Source organism: Triticum urartu, chromosome 4A (genome assembly GCF_056163025.1).
Source record: "Triticum urartu cultivar PI428250 chromosome 4A, HENAU_Tu73, whole genome shotgun sequence".
Classification (NCBI taxonomy): Eukaryota; Viridiplantae; Streptophyta; class Magnoliopsida; order Poales; family Poaceae; genus Triticum; species Triticum urartu.
Genome location: NC_141876.1, coordinates 120,086,098 through 120,095,359, shown reverse-complemented (window position 1 = coordinate 120,095,359; position 9,262 = coordinate 120,086,098). Strand labels below are relative to the sequence as shown.

The 9,262-nt window shown below is 47.1% G+C and overlaps 1 pseudogene; it reads right to left on the bottom strand.

Moving 5' to 3' along the window:
* Positions 1-214: 214 nt before the first annotated feature.
* LOC147975053 (uncharacterized) lies at positions 215-1,327 on the bottom strand (annotated as a pseudogene).
* Positions 1,328-9,262: the final 7,935 nt, after the last annotated feature.

The window sequence follows — 9,262 nt, the reverse complement described above, 5'->3', positions numbered from 1 at the left end:
CACCTCAACCGACAGCTCTCAATCTTGATGTACATGTCAACCGCCCATTGCTGCAGTAGGCATGCTCCACAGAGAATTGGATTGAAGATCGCAGGCCTTGTTTGCAGCATGTAACAGTAGTAGTCTCTAACGGAGATGCATAACCTGCTATTCCCCTCTGCACACGTTTGATTCAGATCGCGTGAGCATTATCTTAAAAAACAAGAAGGTATTTTTAACAAAGTGGGACACAAAACAACATACCTGCATCATCCTCATCATCATGAGACAAACGAGGATTTTGGACAACATTCCAATCAACATTACGTTTGGGTAGCTTCGGATGCCAACCTAGCTCCCCCATTGGATAGAATAATGGATAAGACAACGGGTCATATGCCCCTGAGGTCACACGAATACTATGCCTTTCGTTGTTGTTACCACAAAGTGTTATCTTGCGGTCAAACCTTTTTGCTAGGTCAGTGCCCTCAACCCAAATTGCAGCGACCTCAGAGGACACCGGTCTATTATACCTTCTTTGGTCCAGCCTCTTATTGGTGTTTAGGTCTATCCTATAATCATCGAGGTTGTCTTTGTGTGCACCCAAACTCCTAAATTGCTAGGAGTATGGGTTTTCTTTGAGTATGTCTACTAACCTCTTCGCGACATCCTGGTCTAATTGCTTGGTGGCCGCCTTACGATGATCTAGGTTAGGGTCGTCATCATAGAAGTACAACTGCAGATGTTCTGGACGTGAGCTAGGCCCGAACGAATGGACATTGTGGTAGATGGTGCCGTGAGCTCGGAATGTGTACACCCCAGACCTCATGTTTGTGTAGTTTTCATCAAGGCTGACGCCAAGGGTGGTGAAGGTGAAATGCCCGTTGAAGAACCGTATGTTCTCGCGAAAATGTCTCGAATCTGCATCCATGCTGGACCATAGCCTCATAAGCTCTGGGATTGGTTCCGGTTGCTTAAGCTGGATCTGGCCATTGCGACAGCAGAAGCCGTCAGTCTCAGATTCAAACTTCCTAGCCTTACAGTGTTTGCAATTTTCATCGAGTTTCAGGACGTGAGTGCTGTCTGGAATATTTGAGTAGACAGTGTCAAATGGATCAATCTCGCTAAGTTTATCGGTAGACTTGCTCGCTTCCTCATCATCATCCAATATGTCATTATCGGATCCTACGGGGATTTGTTGAAAAATCACGTACAATTCACTAACAACAAAAAAATGAGACAACAATAGAGCTCCAAAGTGTCATAGTGTAGGGTTTGCAATACCTTCGTTGCAAAACATGTAGTACTCCTCATCAATCAATTCATGTGCTTCCTGCTCATGACACATGGTGCCACTTTGGAAAACATCGATGTCTTCTGCATTGTCGTCATACAGATAGCGACAACAGACACAATCATGTTAGAACGACATGCTGAGAATGAGCTTAAGAAACTGACAATCGCAAATTCATACCAGTGGCACCGGCAGAGTATGTCGGCATATTCGTCCCCGGATCGCCATCAGATGAATCATCTTTTGCGGCCCGGGAGACTGGTGATGCGCGGCTTGGGCATGTGGGACATTCGGAGTCTGAGTTTGCTAGGTCTGTAAGGGGGATTGCGATGCATTCTTTGCACGGTGTTTTTTTCCTTCGGCCATAACTGGCCTTCCTTTGTGCACTTGACTCCCCCTTCTCATTCACCGACATGCTTTTGTGGCGTTGCACGCTCCTCTCGCGTCTATTTTCGTTCATTATTTCTCTGACCTCCAATGTTAATTCGTCACTTCTCTTCTGATGGCATGCTCTGCTCCTTGCGTTTTTCGCCTCCCTTTGATCGTTTGTTAAATTACGTTTCCGCTCATTGTCAGTCTGCCTCCTAGCTAGAACAGTGTCCTGAATGACAGACGCGTGTAAAGTTGAAGGGGGACATGTTGCTCCCTCTTTCATTAATTCTGTAACGCTAGGGCTATTTCGGTCGTCTGGATCAAAAATAAGTTCAATTCGTATTTAGTTAATTTTGATTTATCGGATTTGGAGGAGTCACATATAGAAATAGCAGGGCCTGCCATAGAAACGGATCTTGAACGTAAGCGCATACCTGAAGTAGTAGATGCATGTTTGTTTTGATATTGGATACGCTTATCCTTGTTCCTCCAATAAGCAGCTCGCCGCAGGGCGTTTCTATGGTCTCTCTTGCGTTCTTCTTTAGTTTTTTCTCCTGTTTCTTATATGTCATTCAAGATCCCGTCTGGAGCCACTACAAGCATTACCGAAAATAAAAAATCATGGATCTAAGATGGAAGCAATTTCTGTAATAGTAGAACAAAATTAGAATACCATGTAGCTCTATGTCATTAACGATCCCAGTCGAGACCTCCGTTGTATCAGGAAATGTCGACGCATCATCCGAGAATGATGTATAGTTAGAGCTGGTGTGGTTGCCTTCCATAAAAAAGTTGTCCAGACATATTATTGCTTATTTCTTAAAAAAGTTCTTAACATAATGGTTAAATCATTAATAGCATACCTGATAAATGCAGGGTGTGTGCATGTTCAACTTCTACGGTATATTGTTTCTTCCGCCGATAGGAAGCCCTCCTCAGGGCGTTTCTATGGTCTCTCTTGCGTTCTTCTTCCATTTTAAGCTCTATTTCTTGGGTGTCTTACAAGATTACATTCCCGAATATTAGAGAATAAAACAGATACGCCCACGAAATTGGTGGAAGATTAGACACAATATGATTACCTTGATGCTCGGTGTCGCAGATGATTCCAGATGAGACCGTATTTGAACTTTCAAATGTCTCCGAGCTGGTTGGGTTGTCTGGTGAAGCAGATTTGACCAAACAAAATTATGCTAATTGGTTAAGACGATACCGACTATATTGTTAAAAACATTTTGAACCATACCTGTTAACACAAGGGTCTTTGCAATTTCATCTCGGACATTAGGTTGCTTTTTCCGCCGATATGAGGCCCTTCTCAGTGCGTTTCTATGGTCTCTCTTGCGTTCTTCTTCTGTTCTATCCTCTATTTCTTGGGTGTAATTATGGACTGCTATTGCATCTGATGTCATTAGGGGCAAACACATAAATTAGATAATATAACAGAAACATGTCAGCAATTTGTTGAATGAGTAGGCAAAATATGATCACCTTGAATTTCATTCTCATTAACGAGACCAGAAAGGCCCGTAGTTGTAATAGAAAATGTTGACGCATCATGCGAGAATGTTGTATAGTTAGAGCTAGCTGGGTTGTCTAGTGAACAAAAGTTGTCCAAACACATGTCAGCTCAATGGTTTTGACATACCCAATATCATGGTTACTACTCTTTAAGCTTACCTGATGATTGAAGGGCAAGTGCATTTTCATCTTGGACATTAGGTTGTTTTTCCTGCATACAGAGAGCACTTTCCAGTGCACTTGTTTGGTCTATTTTGCATTTATATTCCTGAATTCGCGTAATGTCTGTGATGAAATTAAAGTCACATAACGATGACATTAATGTAATTATCTCTAAATCGAAATGAGAAAACACAACTTGACAAAATATTTCCAAATGATAAAACACAACCATGGAGATGGACAGATCATACTACCTTCTTTATGTCCAACACAAAGGACATCCGATGTGACCATCGCATTATCCGAGTATGAATTATCGTTAGGCGAGACTGATGTATAGTCCGAGATAGCTGAATTATATGATTCAACAATGGTGGTCAGTACTTATTTAAAATACGTAATAAGTGGAACTTTGTGCGAACACAACACATACGGGACGTGGATAAATTTACCAACCATGATAATCTCGTGTGGGTTTAGTTCTCTCCCTATCTTCGAGAACATTTGTGATATCACATAGAGACTGGCGACGGGCAGACTTCCCAATGACTTGTTGGTTACCCAAACCATCTGACAACTTGTTGCGATAAGCAGCCCGCCTACGAGCGTTGATGAGATCCCTATGATCTAATAAGTGGCAAATTATTGTGCATCATATATTCTGTTACCCTGGATATAAGCACAATATTACCTACTAAGCAACATACGTATGCACATCAAACTAACACTACTAGGAAAAGGCCTACTAATGGCGCACCAGTTTTGCCTACTAATGGCGCATCACTGGTGCGCCATTAGTAGCACGCCACTAGTAATTTTTACTAATGGCGCACCACTGGTGCGCCATTAGTATCTAGTATACTAATGGCGCACCAACTAGTGCGCCATTAGTATGTAACAGCATGCGCCATTAGTGTGCCTCCCGGGGGGCCATACGTAAGCATGGCTTTGTCACACTAATGGCGCATTCTTTGTTGATGCGCCATTAGTATCCTTTGGCATACTAATGGCGCACCTGGTGGTGATGCGCCATTAGTATGAATATTTGTTTTTTTCCTTTTCTGATTTTTGCGCAGGTTATAAAATATATTATTAGACAGAATATAAAATATATTATTAGACAGAATATAGACAGCAACATCAGATTCATCGAATACAATAGAAGATTAGTCTCCGAATACAATTCATCATATTAGTCTCCGAATTCAAAAGACCGAACAAAGATAAAACATTACAAGTCTCAAGACCGCGAGTATCGAGTTTGTCTTCACATTACAAGTCGATATCGATCATCTAAACTACCATCACATAGAAGAGAGCTGTGGTCATCACGATGAGCATCATCGCGATCAAACTGGTCTTCATCCGGTTCCTCCAACGCTCCCTCCTCTCTCCCGCTAGATAGTGGGCGTATCTAGATTCGGCTTCCGCCCTAGTGGTGTACCCTTTGTAACTATTACCGCTGAAACGGTGAACCTGTCTCCGACACTCCTCCCAGTCGTCGTAGACTCTGGGAACCTTACCCTTGTACACGACATACGATGGCATCTTTATGCACAAGCCAAACAACAGACAATACATAAGCAATATGTAAGTATGCAACAAAAGGATCGGAAGAGAAAAGCAAGACATTAATAGCATGATTCATGGTCCTACTAATAAATAGCATCGATTACATCTAAGTTGAACGACTGTCCAAACCAAAGAGACATATGAATTCATTAAAGTATAATTACAACATGAGCCAATCAATGTTTCAGAACTACACATCACTACTTTCGACTCGACTCATCGGACAGGAACGTGGATGAAGCCGCCGTCTGTCGTGATGGTCATGAAATCAGGGTTGTTGTCACCCTGCATTTGTAGCATTTCATCTATCTCACTGTTGGACGGTTGATATCTGAGGAAGAACTGCCCCGAGGTATGAAGGACATCTTGATGGATGATGTCCGCAAACTCCGACTGGATGCGAAAGAATTCTTGTCTGAGGTCCGCGTCCTGGACTGCCGACAAGCTCGTGGCCCAATCTTTGAGATTATCTGGTAGCAGAAGTTGATGATGGTCCCTTACGATCGCCCGCATGTGATGGAGGGCGTAGTAGGCATCCTTCTGACCGCCAGGCGGCTGCTTGACGCAGCAGAACTTCGTATTGTGTGAGAACATGTGCTTGCCGTACTTACGAACTGCCCTGGTGAAGGTGCCTCCAGATTTGGTGTAGGCGGGGAGAACATCATCAAGAACTTGCTTGACATTTGTCTAGTCTATCTTGGAGTTACGGTTCGGGTCTAAATACGTGGCCATGGAATATTTCGGGCTTAAGAGGATGAGTGTGCAATGTGTGTCACTGCACAGAACACGGAATGTTAGGAAAAAAACGATCGAAATCTAAGAAATCATATGTTACGGGGCGGTTAAGGGATGACTTACTCGGGAAAGTAAGGCACAAGGAAGTTATCCTTATCTGGGTTTGCCAGAATGACGCCTTCGAGGTGTGAACTCGCAACTTGGCGGTCCCCAGCGCTGCTCAAGTGCTTGGCACGCATGTAGAAGGGGTCGACTATCACGATGTCCGGGGTCTTGTCTCTAATGATCCGCATCTCCATACTCAGCGAAAACAGCCGAACGAAGGTGTAATGCAGCGGATGAAGGTTAAACATAGCAAAGATGTCATCAAACCGTAGGACGATCGTACCCCCGATGTCGCCATCCACAAAGCCCTTGCCCTCTGGCACCTTGGCCACGAAAATCGGGTATGCCACATCCTTCTCTCTGAGACGCCGCTTCTCCAAAGAAAGAACACTGTCGTGCAGACTCCGCATAGCACCAGTTGCAGCATTCAGCATATTTGGCGGTAGCATCGCCCTACCCGCCACATGCACCCTCCTCGAGATATCCTTAGGTGAAGGTGGCCCGTCCTGAGAACGGATCAAACTCGGTGCCGGCTGGCTCGCACCGGCGCCCTTGTTAGTCTTTCGTTTCCGTCCCTTCTTCTTGATCTCCTGTAATGGGACCGAGTTCTGCTCACAGACCGCCTTCTTGAGCGTGTTGGGGCTGATAATATTTCGCACCTCAGCTATCTGAGGCTCGGTGAAGGCGGGAGCTGGAGGCGTGTCCTGAGAACTGAACGCCAGACGACGCCTGTTGCAATTGGATTTCTCCGCCGTACCAGCTAGATCGCGGTCGTCTTGGTTGGGTTCTTGAGAAAGAGGCCCGCAGAACTCGTCAGTGTACCCATGTTCGGCAAAGTACTTATCAACTTTTGTAAATGTACCGTCGTCGTTGTCGTCGCCGTCCGGATCCTGTGCCATAGGGCTGTCCGGATCCTGTGCCATAGGGATGTCCGGCAGGTCCAGTAGCGTTGCGGCATTCTTGCCATGGCTTGGCGCCGGCACGACTGGCGGTCTTGTCTGTGGGGTGGTGTCCCCCGCCCCCAAACGAATCTGGCTCTTCGGCCAAAGCAGGGGCCAGTTTACGCAGGTGCTGAGGGTCATCTCATCTTCTTCGTCGGCCCCAGCGGGTCGAATCGGAGGTAACAACTCGTCGCAGCCTGGCAGCACCCGAACCACTTCAACCCTATACATTGTGGGTGGCATCAGATTACCGTGGAACATGGGGTTGCCCGGTTGAACGATTTTGCCCTTGGCGACATCGACCAACTCGGTGCCCACAAAATGCAGAAGAGTGCAAGGAACGTCGGCGGTGCCCTGTGAAAACATGTACAGGGCGTCAGGGATGCCCAATCAAAGGCAAGGAGATGAAGTCATCGGCCGAGAGGCTTGGTTACTGTGATGCCGTCGAGCTCGGCTAATGTCAAGGCACCGCCAACGGCGGGCGTGCAACTGACGGAGGGGACGCTTGCTGGCGAGGTGCCAGCCGGCGTACACCCGGGTGCATTAAGCTCCAATGCCCGTGCCGGCGCCGGAGACACGAATACCACCTCCACCGGAGACACCAATGGCGCCGCCGCCGGAGACACCAATGGCGCCGCCTGCGCGCTGTGCGAGTTGCTGGCCGTGAAGCTGGGAATCGGGGGAGGCCCCTGTTGGCCGCCCGCAATCCACGTCGTCAGCCCATGAATCAATGTAGGCACCATGGCGTTGAGCGTCATTCCAAGTTGTTGTTGCACTTGCTCTTGGACAAGCTCCGGAATCCGCGCCACTTGTGCCTTGAGTTCTTCAACCTCGCACGTCTGGCTTTCCAAGCTGGTCTTTTTCTCCTTCCGCACACCAGCGGTATAGTATGACCCCCATTTTGTGGACAAGCCTTTGCCGGCCACACGACCAGCTGATGTCGGCTTAGTGAGCTTATCCTTGTTTTTCATTACGTTCAACGCCCTATTTAAAGGGGTGTCGAAAGGGGAGCTCTTAGACGACCCCGCGCTACTACTTTCAGTGTCCTGCGAAAGGAACGTGAACCATTTAGAAATACTGGGGATTAATTAGAGTGCAACCATATGGAGCTAATTACGCGGGGGTGTGTTCCTTACCAGAAGAAGCTCAAGCGCCCTGGTCTTCGGATCCGTGGTAAGCTCCTTTGTTATCGGGTCCTCCTTGTACCGGGCCCTGACATAGTTCCTGGTCTGCTTGTCACCGCTGTATTTCTCGAAGCGGGGCGGTAGGCCTTGCTCGGCACGCTCTGTGTCCTCCTTGTCCCATATAGGCTCCGCCACTCTGTAACCGCCGGGACCGAGTTTGTGTTCCCCTAAGTTCAACTCCCGCATTTCTTTCCCCCACTGACTTGATTCGGAGGTTGCACTGCTCTCGCACTTGATCTTGAACTCCTTGTACTCATCTTCGCTCATCAAAGGATATTTTGCCTTGATCTTCTCATAACTATCATCTTTATCAATCATTCTCTTCACCGCGCTTTTCCAAGTAGACAGGGCCGTGCTCATCTTCGTGAGGGCGGCACTGTTCACTTTATTCCCTGAGAGGCGTGTGTTTTCAAATTCGGCGGGGAACTTGTATCTTTCGTGCAGCTTCGTGAAGAGGAGGTTGCGCAAATTCCCTCGGTCCTTATGCCTAAGGTTCTCGGTGTTGATCGAGACGGTGCTCCGGAGAATGCACCCGAGCTGAAGCGAGTACCCCTTGACTATATGTTTGGGCTCCGTTGGATTCCCGTCGGAGTCCACTTGAGTGAATTCCTCCTTGAGGGTGCGGAGCGCATTCGGGCGCCGGTCCTTCCTTTGCTTCTTCGGTTGGCTGCCATCTGTGTGTGCGCCGCCATCATCAGTGGTGGCATCCTCGGCGGCACCATCAGTGGTGTCATCCCCGACGCCACTAGGGGTTGTGTAATCAGGATCGGTGTCTTCCGCGGTGTCCTCATAGCGGTGAGGTTGTTCCTCCATCTCCTGGGACAGCTCCCAGAATTTCTTGCCGCCCGAACCACCGGCCTCATCGTTGTGGGCCATGTTTCGCTCTAAATAGGAAAAAAGTTTGGTCAAAAAGTTGGTTATTGTCAAGGAACAAGATCATGGTCTCATCATTTAGGGTTTGTCGACACCGAGGCACCCTAAAAGCCTAAGCTTTCATCATTTAGGGTTTGTCAACGCCGAGGCACCCTAAAAGCCTAAGCGTACATCATTTAGGTTCTCATCGACACCGAGGCATCCGGGGCAGCCAAGTTAAGTTTTCATCATTTAGGGTTTATCGATGCCGAGGCACCCTAGGTTGGGCCTAATCACTTGGCACTAATCACTTGGCTCTATTGCCACCTATGGTTTAATGCAGCAAGAATAAAGGGGCAGTTGATCCTACTTAACTAAGTACTAAGATACCCCGGCCCATGCATTAGTAGCAAGTACCTCATATGTCCGATTTTTAGCAAAGTCATGCTAAAATTCACGGAAAATTTCAGCATGACCTTTGCTGAAAATAGGACATATGGAGTACCCGAATTTGCCGGAACGGAAGTTAATCGACATTCCAGCAA